The sequence below is a fragment of the Pseudophryne corroboree genome, chromosome 5 (assembly GCF_028390025.1).
Source record: "Pseudophryne corroboree isolate aPseCor3 chromosome 5, aPseCor3.hap2, whole genome shotgun sequence".
Classification (NCBI taxonomy): Eukaryota; Metazoa; Chordata; class Amphibia; order Anura; family Myobatrachidae; genus Pseudophryne; species Pseudophryne corroboree.
Window position 1 is genome coordinate 542,836,521 of NC_086448.1, and position 15,308 is coordinate 542,851,828.

Genomic DNA, 15,308 nt, shown 5'->3' on the forward strand with positions numbered 1-15,308 from the left:
GCTGTCTGATTAATTTACTATTAAACTAAAAGAATGTGTGGCCCTATTAGATTGAAGTTAGAACTATCAATCTTTGAGTTGATGTCCGACCCACCAACTTTGTTATAAATTCTCAGACTGGTATATAAATATGGGCGCTGAAATGTCCAGATACGTGCCGAAATGTAAAACATTACTTTGGCTGATTTGTAGGAATGAGAAAAATATTTGACTCCATGGCGGCTTGGTTCATGGACAAAAAGAAGCTTTATATAACAGTTTCATGAGCTGGATAGCTGGTGTTTTGAGAGTTAACCAGCAGGGTATAATTTCTCATTCTTAGAGTAAGGAATGTATGCATTTCCTGTATGTTATTTATATTTTCTGTTCCTATACATTTTGGTTCTCAATATGGTTTTGCAGAGATTTAAATGATTCTCCTGATTGTGTTGAAATGTACAATCAATAAGATATTTTCATTACATTAGCATGCATTTTTATAACATGGACCATAGATTGGTAAATCTCAATTTAAAAGGTGTAAAATTGTGCATGATACATGTTTAAAAGATAAAAACGGTGATAAAGTACAAACCAATCAGCTCCTAACTGTCATTTTCCAAACACAGCCTGTAACATGGCAGTTAGGAGCTGATTGGTTGGTACTTTATCACCGTGCAATTTATCACTCTTCAAGGCTTGATAAATCTGGGCCAAACTCATTAAACGGAAAAGTGGTCCAAGTTCGTTCAGCATAAACATGGCAAGCTAGTCAACATTAGTACTGGTCTTCTAGGTATGTATTAAGGTTGAAGCCCACAGTGAGCTCACGCTTTGATCTAGGTTTGCTTTTATAATAGAGTGCTTGGGTAAAATGTTACATCCTAGATTAGCGTTCTCATATAACGCCTTCCTTGAGAGGAAAGTAATCTGTTTTAACTGCTGTATTTTGCAGAGGCTCAGCTAGACAGCCATTAAGCACTCCCTTGTTACAGGCTAATTATAAGCATATAAAACCTGAGACTCTTATCATTGGGCTGGTGCCCAAGCAACACATTCTTGCTTCTAGATATTTGAGGTTAGGCAAATACTTTTTCAAAGAAACAGAACTCTGGAAAAACCAAACAGCCATGACTGTGCACAAGAAGATATGTATTCACTAAATGGCTTCTGTACTTCTCCCAGCTGGTTTAATAATAATCATTTTATATTATATATCCCTACTGACAATGCAGAATTCCAACCTGCTCACATTACACTACAAACTAGATGTACTTAAATAACAAGACCGCTGTAAATGTATACAGACTAGAATGCACAGTAGACTACATCCCAAATGCTTGCTTCATGGTCAGATCTGTTTAAATGAATAAGTAAAATGTATTGGGCTGCCTGCGGGGGGCCACTGAGTGCGCATGCACGTAGGGCAGTGGTTTCCAAACTTTTTTGAATCACGGCGCCCTAGAATGTCAGAATTTTTTTCACGGCACCCCGAGGCCAAAACTGTCTTATTGAGAAATTTAGAAAGAAATATTACATTAAGTAGATCGTGTTTATATGTCATCCTTAGGGTCAGTTGTATGGTGAGGGACAAGATTTGCTTCTGTTTGGCCACATATTTTATGACTGGCAGCCACCAGCACTGGTTTTGCCTTTTATATTGACCATGAATAATTTTAATTGGTCCTTGACCACCAACCCAGGGCACCCCTGCAAGTGTCTCGAGGCACCCCAGGGAGCCACGGCACACAGTTTGGGAACCTCTGACGTAGGGGATGGGGTGCTGCTTGAGAACAGATGTAACCATCCTTGTCTCTAGCACTCGAGACACTAATAAGCCAAATAGTCAGTTATGTTTGCCTTAAAATTATTTATTTATGTAAAGACAAACATTTATAACTAGGTGTGGTACCTGTAGTATATCCATGGACTGGTTGCAAAAACTAAAACATGTTGTCTATAACATGTAAGGCAAAGGCACCTGTAGCATAATCATGGAGTTGCTGCAACATTTAAAATATGTCTAAAATGTAAGACAAAGCACATACAAATCGTACAACTGAACAATAAACAATAACGCAATTATTGCACAATTTGTATGTACTTTGACTTACATGCTGTATATATTTTATATGTTGCAAGCACTCCATGATTATGCTACAGTGAGTCTTTTTCCCAAGTATGCCCAAATGTTTGCCCATGCCCCCACTCTACCAGGCACCTCGGCTTCCCTGCTTGAGTGTGGGTTCAGAGACTACAATATGAAAACAGAAAAGTGAAAGTGACAAAAAAATAAATACATTTTTGTTTACTTTTATATGAAAATAAGCACATTTCATGGCACAAGAGAGATTTGTTATTACAAATATCTGTTGTTGCAATTATCAGGTTTGACTATTGCCAAGCATTACACATGGTAATTTTCAGATATTCGTGACTGATCTAAAAAGCAGGAAGCTGAGATAAAAGTGTGTGCAGGATATGTGTGTTAATATAATAATTGTAAGCTATAGATGACTAGGATCTGAGCACCTTGTGATTTTCAATCTGATCTGCTTCTCTTCTGAGTTTGGGGCAGATTTAACAACAAATTATGCTCTTGTGTTCACTCGTTACGAATGATAAATGGTGCTCCAGCCAATCAGCTCCTGTCATGTTTTTGAAATATGACAGTCAGGAGGTGATTGGCTGGAGCACCATTTATCATTTATAAAGAGTGATAACAGGAATATCACTCATTGTTATATCTGTCCCCCTTTATTTACTAACCAATGCTTGATTACGAGAGAAGGAGATGAGTAAGCTGACTGATCCTGTGGGACAGCACCAGATCCACTCATTTTATAATGACAGTGAGTGCAGGGTTGTAGATGACACGGGCAGTATCATAATGTGAGGAGGGGAATGAAGGTAAGTAGGAAGCCACAGACCAATAGAGCATCGAAGGAGAGTATTCCTATCAGGTTCCTCAAACTAATGCAGGAGTATTAAGGTGTCAAATGACCTCTGCATTAAACATAGCACATCAACCTTTGTATGCTAAATCAGGGGCACACATCCTGGGATTTACAAGTGCTAAATTATATAATTCCTTAACAATGGATTTTAACAAATGCTTAAATGTATCATGTGCTAAGTATTGTAAATTATATGTATATTACAAGTTACAGAAGGGTTCTGTGAAGATAAAATAGCACTATTGCTACTGTTATATAGGTAAAAAAAAAAAAAATCCAAGATAATGGTGTCTATTAACCATTGGTGGGAGCACCGTAAGGTTCATTCCTTATTGTTGCATATACAGCATAGGATGTTTATTAAAGCCTTTGGCCAGGTCAGGGGCTCTGAGAGCCCACCCTAACTAAATGGAAATAATTAAGTGAATGACAACACCACACAGGTTGTGGCCATGCCCTGGGGGGGTTGCATGAGTCATGGGGGTGTGTGGCCTTGTGGCATGCCCAGTCTCTCTGTAAACTGTCTGAGCAGAGCAGGACTGGCCCATCAGCCTTCCTGGCTTGCCTAATGCAAATGTGTGGCCATCGGGTTGTGCATGTGCCAGAGGGGAAGGTCCAAAGATCTCTGATAGCATCCAGGTTCAGCTTTTGTTAAGGAACATTGATTATAAAATCATGTGGATACCACTGATCACATATTATTTACAGGAGGATACACTTAACAAATTAGCACCAATATCCCTAATAATTTATAGTCGGGGTGCATTATTCCATTTATTACACAATTTCTAATAAACTGAAGTGATGCCATAAGAATTCACTTTTTATATAGATATTAATTACAGGAGTTAATAAGCATATTGTTGCCATTTCTGTTTCATAGGTGTAGAAAAGAAACTGAACAATCACAAAATTAAAAAAATATCACATACTGTTTGCTTGCTACATAAAATATGAAGAAACTTCCTAACAAGCATTTATCTCATCTGTATGTTTCTATTCCCAACAAGGATCTCTTGGGTCAATTGCAAGAGTGAGGGGAAGAGGGTTTAGTACAGGGCAAGACAGGAGGAAAAGAATGGTGGGTAAATGTTACAAAACTGGTACATAAATGGCCATATTTCAGTCTGCATGCCACCTCAACATAAGAGCTTGGAGGTAAAGGGTGGGTAAATGTACAGAGTGTAAAGAATAATGAAGAGTATTTGTAGATCTTTGGAATAGAAGGAAAGAACCTGCTCTAGATCAAATACAAAGACAGCAGGCAGGGCCTAATCAACTGATCAGACTACAGCCTGGAGCGCTGGGTCCTGGGGGTCGCAGTAGATTCATTAGGCTTCTTTTTTCTTTCTCTTTTTCTTTACCGCTAAGCATCAATGGCGCTGCTCATTTATACCATCGCCGCTCATCTGCCCTAAGCTGTCATTGGGCCAGCCCCTGGTTTCAAGGGGGCGGGTCCCATCTGTCACTAACACCCAGGCTAAGATATGCAGGAAGCAACCAACAAATCCGATGCTGTTAACTGTCCAAGTGCGATATGCACTAACTTTCTATATCGTAAGGAAAGTTAGTGCATATCACACCGTGTGTACACAGCTTGCGATGCCGATGCGCACTCCCACAGGATCGGCATTGCAAAAAAAAAACAGACTGTGCTGGCAGCCCAACACTGACTATGTTGGTTGCGCCGCGCTCCGGCCACATCGCATAGTTGGGCATTGAGTGCATCGCACCGTGTGTATGCACCTTTACTCTCAGCTTGGTCTCGTGTGATTACCACATCTCACGAGATCAGGCTATGCACACAGACTGCACCTGCAGCTAACTGCATCACTTATGCTGCTGGCTGCCTGCTGTGAAGACCTAAAGAAGATACTGAATAACGAAGAGGAGCTCCGGGGGCCCTTTGTAGCCTGGTAGCCCCTTTATGTGCTATAGGAAAGATTGAATGGTGAGTTTGACAACTATTTTTAATGTATCATTTCATATTATTGTCATTAGTCTATGTTTCTATAGAATAAAAAAAATACACTGTGTATTAGCAAACAATAATTGTATCTGTGGTAAATTTTGACACATAATTACAGATTTTTAGCTGAATATGAGTGAAAAAATTGGTGGGGGGGGGGGGGGGGAAGAGGGGCGCCACTTCAGTATTAGACTAGGGAGGCTGGAACCCTTAATCAGGTCCTGACAGCAGGAATTGTACAGTGCTGTAATACACTACCAAAATTCTCCATATGCCAACATACTGATCAGGTTTTCCTACTCTGGAACAATATAGATCATTCAATGTTTTGAAACACCACGGAATAGTAGCTCTCCCCAGACAAACCAGTGTATTGGTGATAGTGTCGGACTGGAGCAAGGAGGGCCCACCGGGGAAATGCAGTGGTAGGTGCCCATGCTTAAGGGTGTGGCCAGGCAATACTGGAGGTGTGGCCAACCACCACAGAGTCCCGGCTAACCAGTAGAGAGTGCATTGGATAGGCCACCATGATAATATATATATATATATATATATATATATATATATATATATATAGTAAACACTGCTTGTGCGTGCATGGTAATGTAGAAGATTAATAACAGGAGGAGGTGGGCCCACAGGCAGTAGGGCCCACCGGTGGTTTCCCCCGTTCCCCTGTGGGTCAGTCCGACCCTGGTGATACTGGATCTGCATGGTGCATAACTGGAGTAGCTGTAGGCTCCAATGTGCATCGTCATCAGGATGTAATGGCATCCAAGATCGCCGAAGATGCGTTTTTTTTAAAGGGCGTGTTTACCCCTTTAAAAAAAGTCTGAGATCGACTGGCATCCCGCATCTCCCGCGACCTTGGATGCCACTATATCCCACTGCCTATCTTCTAATGATTCATACAGTATCTGGATTTCACCTATGTACCATATCTGTATAGCAATTCTATTTCTCTCTAGAAGGGGAACATTACATAATTAGAAATAGAAAATAATCCTGAGTAGATCTCAATGATATAGGAGTATTTCAGTTTTATATAACTGTAGTGTCTACATAGTATATTTATATAGTGCAAACATATTCAACAGCATTTTACAGAAAATATTTAATCACTCGTATATGTTCCTGTCCCAGTGGAGTTTTACAAGCCAAATCTCCTACCAATGGGATTCATTTAATTTGAAGCAACTTCATTTAACATTATGTCATTAGAGTGTGATGGGAAGGGTATCCGGATTGTAGGTTGGCACTACTTAGGTAGACCACTATTAGTCGACATTGGCATGGTCGACATATGAAAAAGGTTGACACATGAAAGTTGTTTACACATGGAAAGGTCGACATGGCTTTTTTTAATTACATTTTCAACTTTTTCATACTTTACCATCCACGTGGACTGCGACTGGGAATAGTAACCTGTGAAAAACACATCGGTAGTGGAGCGAGCCACCTTGCTTGCAGCGAGTGAAGCGAGGGGATGCGGTGCAATAATTGGGTTCCTGGTCATGTTATGGAAAAAAACTACACCAAAAACAGTAATAAAAATTCCATGTCGACATTTTCATGTGTCCACATACCATGTGTCAACCATTTTCATGTATCAACCATTTTCCCATGTTGACCATGTTAATGTCGGCCAATAGTGGTTGACCTATTGACTGTCGACCCTTTTTAATATAACCGAGGGGAAACCAAATGCGAATACAGATTGAAGCCTAAAATAAAAGGACTGTGAGCAATGTAAACCACTGTGCCACCATGTTACCCTACACAGTGACTCCATGCTTGCGTTATAAGCATGAATTTACGTTTTACATGAAAATGTATTATTTATTGTGTTTTAGACCCAATAATTATAACTTATTATTGTAATTATATCAGCAATGTGAAAGTAAAGATTGTCCATGTGTATCAACAATTACACCAGGGGCAGGGACACCAAAAGAAGCCAGTCACTGTGATGTGTAAGAAGTGAAGGGATCGCTAATGTGATCTCCTTTTCGGGACTTTGGCAAGCTGCTGAGCATTCACGGACTGCCGGCCACATAGGTGGTCATTGTCAGGGAGGGATCCTACAGGTCCCTCTCCCACTAACTATAGGCTGCAGTGGCTAATTCCACTCTAACACAATCCAAAAACTGATACATTCAGCAATAAATATCTGCTGCAATTCCACTCCGTTTTCATTCATAAATTTGCATAGCAAATTAATGGCCTAATTCAGACTGGATTGCTGCATCAGCAGTGATCGCAGTCTGAAGCCCTTTGCGGAGTGCGCACATGCAGCAGGCGCACTGCGAATGCGCACCCCGAGAGCCCATTGAGATGCTAAAAGCATCTCAGGGCTGCGATCGCCTCTACTTGATTGACAAGCAGAGGCGGTCACGGGAATGCGGTTGGCAGGGCGCAATCCATACAACGCAGGTGTGTCCAGACCGTTGCAGCTGCTGCAACCCGAGATGTGGCAGACAGCCGCCTGCCAGCGCAGGAACTGAGCTGGCAGGGAACTACTCTGTGGGTGCAAAAGCATCGCAGCTGTGCGATGCCTTTGCACCCTTGCGGGGGAGGTAGGGCCAGACATGCAGGGCGGACTAGCCCTGTGCTGGGCGTCCCCCCGCATGTCTGAGAATCTGATCGTAGATGTGCTAAATTTAGCACATCTACGATCAGCTCTGAATTACCCCTAAAACAGGGGATCGCAGCAGACATTTTCGATATCCACTATGGCCCCTCATACATACAGGTTAAACTCAGAAGATTAGCATATCGTGCAAAAGTTAATTTATTTCAGTAATTCAACTTAAGAGGTGAAACTAATATATTATATAGACTCATTAAATGCACGAGAGATATTTCAAGCCTTTATTTGTTATAATTTTGATTGTGGCTTACAGCTTAAGAAAACCCGAAATCCAAAATCTCAGAAAATTAGATGCAGGCCAACCTAGTACCGGCGATAGCTACATACAGGGCCGCGCATCGCTATCGCTATGGGGCATACACATGGAGCGATCCGTGCTTATGCATTTATTTATCAATGAGTGATACATTTCACTGTGAGTGATAAATTGCACCAGCCAATCCGCTCCCAACTGTCATTTTTCAAACCTTACCCAGCCTGTGACATGGAAGTTAGGAGCTGATTGGCTGGTGCAATTTATCACTCACTGTGAAATTTATCACTCATTGATAAATAAGGGCATTCATTTCTAAGCAATCTAGTCAGATTGCTTAGAAATCAAGCACAGATCTCTCTGTGTGTACCCCACTTGATATGCAATGAAACCGGGTACTTACAGTGCAGCCTGCAGTACCTAATACTCTGCCACCCTCTGACCCATTTACAGATGGAAGTCTGAGAGATAAGCAGTCAGGCAGAGAGACACACAGAGGAAAGGAGCTGGTGGGCATACTAAGGATACAATACAGGGAAACATTTTGAAAGAGTTCTGATCTCTTAAGGTGGACTATATTAGCAGTTGTCGAAATACACAAACTGAATGGGAATAAGTGTGCACATTTTTTCTCCTTTCTCCTAATACTATTCAATCCATCATTCTGAAAGCAATAGAATTAATTTACATGCAACTGTGTAAATCCATCTGCTTACTGATGGCACCCTACTTAGAAACCTATCACAGATAAACATGGACTAGAGCAGGCACAGGCAATGCTTGGAACTTCTACAAACCAGCAAACCCATACCTCCCAACATGACCCTCTCCAGGAGGGACACAATGCTCTGCTTCTGCACTTTTCTCCTAATTTATGATTACTGGCACCTGTTTTAAACAGGTTAATGGATAAGAAAGGTGTTCCAGCACAGGTGATGGCAATCATACATTAAGAGGGAAGTCCAGGGGCAGAGCATTCTGTCCCTCCTAGAGAGGGTCATGTCAGGAGGTATGCAAACCGCTGCATGGTCTGTAAACCCAGTGATGTCCGGTCCTCTTGTATAAAGTAACAGTACAAAACTCAGAAGCATGATCCCAAATTATCACCCTAATATGAGCAAACTACAGTAGTTTCAAAGAAGCCACTAACATTATTAGTGCCTTTCTATTGCTTTTGGAAAAGTGTGTATATACTGTAACGGTGGGAGCGCTATTATAATATATATTGGCTTATAGTGTTGCCTACCCCTGGCCTACAACACGGTTGATAATAAAAGATCCATTTGTCTGTAAGGTGTTCTCTTACTTCCAAAACAAGGCAAGCAACAATACATGTATTATTCATTCTTGTTAATGGATTGGAGGTGTGTGCATGCAACCGCTCCAGGGTTCTGGAAAACTTCCCATAAAATAACAAAAAGTATATACTGTGTGAGGCCTCCAGAAATAAACATAAATGTGGTGACATAAAGCAGCTTCACGTGTTTGCTGCCAGTAGCACAATACTAATACAAACAGTGTGGCTGCTGCATACACACAATTATAGCACAAGCCATCTAACTCATATATAATGAAATGTATAGACTTGAGCTCAACGCCAATAAAACTGTAAAAATGTGCATTCTCTGATCTGTATACTGCAGAACAGTAGCTGGGAACAAGAGCAGCATTTGTCTTCATGTTTGTAGACACTTTGTAGTAGTTTATTTTGATGAAGTTCATTTATTCTCCAGCAGAGGGTAGCAACTTCAAATCATATTTATTATCAAACTTCCATTTTTGTTCAGTATATTTTCTATTTGTCATACCAAACTGTGTATGTAGGGGTTTATAAAGTAATCCAAACTTGTGATAACACTGCTGGGACACCAGTGTACAGTACCAGTTGTCACAGACAACACTTCTATTTAATGCAAACTTCCAGTTCTTGCTTTACCTTTATGTAATAATGTCATACATTGTATATTCAGGGACTGACGTTCAAGTGCGTAGCTACCATAGGTGCAGGGAGTGCAGCTGCTGGGGGGACTAGAGTTGAGAGGGGCCCAACATTCCTATCAAAGTTACATGTGTTATATACATCTTTGGGTGGTACATATGTGCCCTTACAAACTTGTTTAGCATTAATGCATATGTGCATGTGGAATCTAGCTAGTCAGTTTACACAGGCGAAATGGAACTGAAAAACCTTACTAAATGTAACATTTTTATTTGCCTATATCCTGCTATTAAGGTCCTGTGAGAGAGATAGGTACTGCAGCAGTCTATGTTATATGGTCTTGTTATATAGCCTTCCCCAGGAGCACCGACAGTTCTGCTGGGCCCTGAATTGGGAGGGGGCATGGTCAACTCGAGGAGGTGTGGCCAGGCCCCCTCCTTATAAAAAAAATACACTTTAATTGCCACTGGCAGATCTGGTGGGTGGGGTGGAGTGCAGTAGCCCCCCCCCCCCCCCCCCCACACACACACACCATACAGGAAGAGAGGACTGACTGCTTCTGCAGCAGCCTCTCTCTCCGGCCCAGCGCACAGCAGCCTCTTCTTAAGCAGGGTACACACTAGACAATATCATGGATGATGTGCCTGATCGATATCGTCTAGTGTGTATATCTCATCTAGGATGTTGTCAGCGACATCCTCCATTGGACCTGCATGTAGGCCTGATGAACTACATAGCCAACCCCCCAGCCCACCCCAGCATGTGCGCGCGCACTTGTTGTTGCCGGACCCGCCTCCAGATCCTAATGCTTTGGATACTAGATCAATGGTTTACTGACACTTAGGATACAAGACCAATGTTACACTGCCACTTATTAGGGCCCACAGACCAATGGCTCACTTACATGCTCACTTCACAAAGTATCACTGACATTTAGGGTCGCAGATCACTAGTCCTCTGACATTTAGGGTTCCAGACAAATCTCACACTGACACTTAAGATCCCAACTAAAATAAAGACGAGCATCTTTGCTTTATATTATGACACCGGGTGGCTGTAAACTGCATCTGATTGAGAAACATAAGTTATATGGAATCTACACAACACTGAGAAAGAGGTGGAAAAGAAAACAAAATAAACCAGTTTGATCTCTGAAGTAATTATTCATCATTGAAAGAGCACCCGGCTGTCTCCACAAAGTGGATGGAGCCACATTTTAGAGTAAATCAAAGTGTGACCTAATAATCCTGTTGAATCTAAAGATTCTGCAATGTCTCTAGTTCCTAGTGAATAGAATGATTACATTCTCATGAATAGTGTCTTCAGTCCATTGAGTGGTGTCTCCACTTTCAGTAGACAACAGATGTAATTTCAGAATAGAGAAAAACAATATATAAAATTTTTTAAACTTTCTACTTACCTCAAAAGAGCTATATTAATTGTTTTATTCCAGATTGGAAGCAGACATTATCTAAACAATGATTAAAGTGTGACTCAGTCAACTTACAGCATTCACTGTGGCAGGTCTGTAGTCTTTATCCTTGGCTATACTTCCTAGTGCCGGTAACAGCAACGGTTAAGACTTTCAGAGCAGTTTCCAGCGCCCTCTTTATTCACATAAATAAATACCTAAACAAAGAACACAAAGGAGGAGATAACTACATTTAATTGCTTAACATATTAGCGGCAGCCGCCAAATGATTGTTGTACCAAATGCATTTTAGATGAGAGTTTTGAATGCAGGACCTAATGTGCTGTTCACAGCCATATGCAATCTATCAATGAAAGCTGAGGGATAATACACATAAAGGGTCCTCTTGTACTGGGTCTTCCATTCTAACCTAGCACATTGTGTACCCAACCGCAGGCAACATAAGCTTTTCATTACCAGATCTTTCGCAAATGATATCCCATCAAAATTACACTAGGAAATGAAATAATATTTAGTAGTTTGGAATCAATAGTAATGACTATCTAGTGAATTAGTTTGATTCCACACTACCTGAACATGTACATACATAGAACTCATGATAATAAAATAATGATTAGAGAAACACATCAGCTCAAATGACGTTGCACCTCTGCTTCTCCAATTTGCAGCTTGAGAAGATAACTGAAAAGTAGAACATATTTTACTGTAGTGGTTCCCAAACTGAGTTCCGTGGCATAGAATTTCGAGGGCTCCGTGCAATAGCGGATTAACATCCATAATTTTGTAATCATTTCCCAAGTCATAATAGTTTATATGACAATGTTTCATTATATTTATTGGTTTAATCATTTTGTTTTCATAATAGCTGTGTTCCAACTTTATACTGGTTTATTTTTCAGTCATTTAATTTGCCATATATATTATTTACCTTATGCATCCTGACCACATTTACAATACACTCAAACTAATGATATATATATATATATATATATATATATATAACATCTTTCCTTCCCTTAGAACAATTTATTATTTTTCTGTCCTCCTATCTGCTCAGGTCTCCCAGATTGTCCTGGTTCTTCTCCCTTTTTCTTTTTTCCTAATTGCCTTGTATTCTTGCTTTTTCTTTTCCTCTAGGTCGACCCTCTCAGCACTCCTCCCTAAACCCCCCCCCCCCCCCCGCCCACCCCAATACCCATTATGTTATGTGTTCAATGCTAAAGTCACCGTTGTTGTCCTTTATATACTTGTATAACTCTGTAGCCAAAGGTTGGTCTATATACACACATATATACAGATGTAGCCATGCTCATCTTACTTCGATTCGGGATGCTGCATCAAGGTATGCTATATGGAATGCCAGGCTGTGAATAGTCGCACCCTGGCATGCTAGCAGCAAACCGTGTTGCAGCTGTATATGTAGTCTATATCAGCAAAACAGTGGTTCTCCAGCACATTATTCCCAAAAAATCTAGACTATTACAATCCACCACAGACTACAGTTATCCCATAAGCTATTGCTTCAATGAATAGATTTAGTTTCCTATAGACTGCACTTGTAGTTTGAGGTTTTATATGCAAGGGTGGTTAATCATCTAGCCATGCTACAATGCCCAGCAATGTAATCACCGGAATGTGAACTCAGCTTAAGTCGGACCCCGCAAAATATGATAAATATGCACAGTGGACAGACCATCTGCTGCATTCATGGAACATTCAGCATCCAGTGAGATTAGTAACTTCTATATCATGGAGGCTACATAACTATTATAAGGTCACTCTTCAGAACCGGGGAACACACATGGGCAGATATATGGAGACATCAAGTTTTTTTCTAATACTAAATCACCCAAAGGGGCATACTGAATGTAGTCATTTTATTTATGTTGTGGGCAGCTCTAGGGTTTTGCTGATCAATTAGACACGAGAATTTTAGCTGGGGTACTTTCTATAGGAAATAACACAGCTTTTATCTCGCAGCTTCAGAGCTGGTGCACATTTTGGAGAAATCATTATTGTAAGGAAATATTGGGATTTGGTTCATATCCCTTTTGACCCCCCTTCCTAAGGACTAATTAGTCAAATGGAAGTTTTCAGCTAGCTTAATTAAGCCAATAATTACATGTGGATGGGACAGATGGTCTAAACTTTGCAGGTGGGATTTACATGTTTTGTGTTTTTTTGTGTTTTTATTTTAAGTGGTCTCAAATTACTACAAAATCAATTTTTAAATTACATTTCATGCACCCCAAGTCTTCCAAAAAAATCAGCCATTTTAAACATTTTTAATCTCTAAATATTGTTCTTTGAGACATTAACAGACAACTATACTGTTACACAATACTTATTTGAAGATTAGTTTTTTAGGGTACAAGTCGAATTCCCTATATGTTTTGCCTAGCTGTGGTAATGAAAAATTGGGCATGATAACTGCGTTACGTTTTGTTGGAAAAAACTTATGTTTACTTTGATATGCCCCGAAGTAATGTATCATCAGGGAACTTGTTACACACATCAACTGGTGGCTTTACACATGTTTAGTTTGCATCATCTGTCTTATGACTTGCCATCCAGTCACCTGGCATAATTTCACGAATACTGGTACAGGTTGAGTATCCCATATCCAAATATTCCGAAATACGGAATATTCCGAAATACGGACTTTTTTGAGTGAGAGTGAGATAGTGAAACCTTTGTTTTTTGATGGCTCAATGTACACAAACTTTGTTTAATACACAAAGTTATTAATAATATTGTATTAAATGACCTTCAGGCTGTGTGTATAAGGTGTATATGAAACATAAATGAATTGTGTGAATGTACACACACTTTGTTTAATGCACAAAGTTATAAAAAATATTGGCTAAAATTACCTTCAGGCTGTGTGTATAGGGTGTATATGTAACATAAATGCATTCTGTGCTTAGATTTAGGTCCCATCACCATGATATCTCTTTATGGTATCTAATTATTCCAAAATACGGAAAAATCCCATATCCAAAATACTTCTGGCCCCAAGCATTTTGGATAAGGGATACTCAACCTGTAATATGTATGTGGCCACCTCAAAGGTTGGCTAGTCTCAGACAGGAGAAGGTTGACAATCAGGCCCTTTGAATGTTTAATTGTAAATGTTTTAAACAAGGCTAACACCATATAGGCAATGACATATGTGCACTTCACTGCACAGTGTTTAGGGTGGAATGTAGTTGGCATCCCAACAGTAAAGATGCCAGCAGTCAGAAGAACGGCGCCGGAATCCCGACACCGCTCAGAAACTCGACGACGGAATCACGACAGTTAGCATCCTAAACCTAGATATGCCAGAAAGTTTTAGGGTTAGTCTGCAGAGGGGGTTAAGGTTAGGCACTAGAGGGGGGGGGGGTTAGGGTTAGGCTGCGGGACTAGAGGGTTAGGCTGTGGGTAGGGAGGGTTAGGGGCAGTAAAGAGAAGGGTTGGCAGACTTACTAAAATGTGTCTGGACTCTGACCTTTGGGATGCAGCTGCCAGCATCCTGACTGTCAGGATCCCATCCCCACCCCCTTGGGAGTATACAGGCATGCTTCTTTGGGGGAAGTAGGGGTGGGCCCTACTGCCTGGGGGCCCTACTCCTCTTCTAGGGATCAGGTTCCAGACTTTGTACTTAACTTATAAATTGTACATATGTTTCCTTATACTGCACGGGACTGTGGACTATTTACTACAGTGCATTTCTGGTTTTAATCTGGTACATTATCGTGCATGTGCTATCAGAAATATTCTATATATATTTGTCAAAGAGCCCAGCTCATGCACTCTCTACTGGTTAGGTAATCCAATATGTTGGCTGGCCACACTGCTAAACATGGGCCCCTTCCACTGCATTGGAATCGGATGAAAAAAGTGTGTTTTTTGTGCATGTGATTTATTGCATGTGATGTATCACAAGGAAGTTTGACTGGCATTCTCAGGGCACTCCCAGCCCCCGTAGCCCTCTATCCTCTATACTGCACGGGACTATGGACTATTTACTACAGTGCATTTCTGGTTTTAATCTGGTACATTATCGTGCATGTGCTATCAGAAATATTCTATATATATTTGTCAAAGAGCCCAGCTCATGCACTCTCTACTGGTTAGGTAATCCAAT

The 15,308-nt window shown here is 40.7% G+C and overlaps 1 protein-coding gene across 1 annotated transcript in view; it reads right to left on the minus strand.

The window, feature by feature from the left end:
- The window catches only part of ATXN1 (ataxin 1), a 455,781-nt gene that overhangs the window by 76,505 nt on the left and 363,968 nt on the right, over positions 1-15,308 (minus strand). Inside the window, exon 5 of the mRNA XM_063923210.1 lies at positions 11,255-11,376. The gene's annotated coding sequence lies outside the window, so the exon portion shown is untranslated. The remainder of the gene's footprint in view (positions 1-11,254; positions 11,377-15,308) is intronic.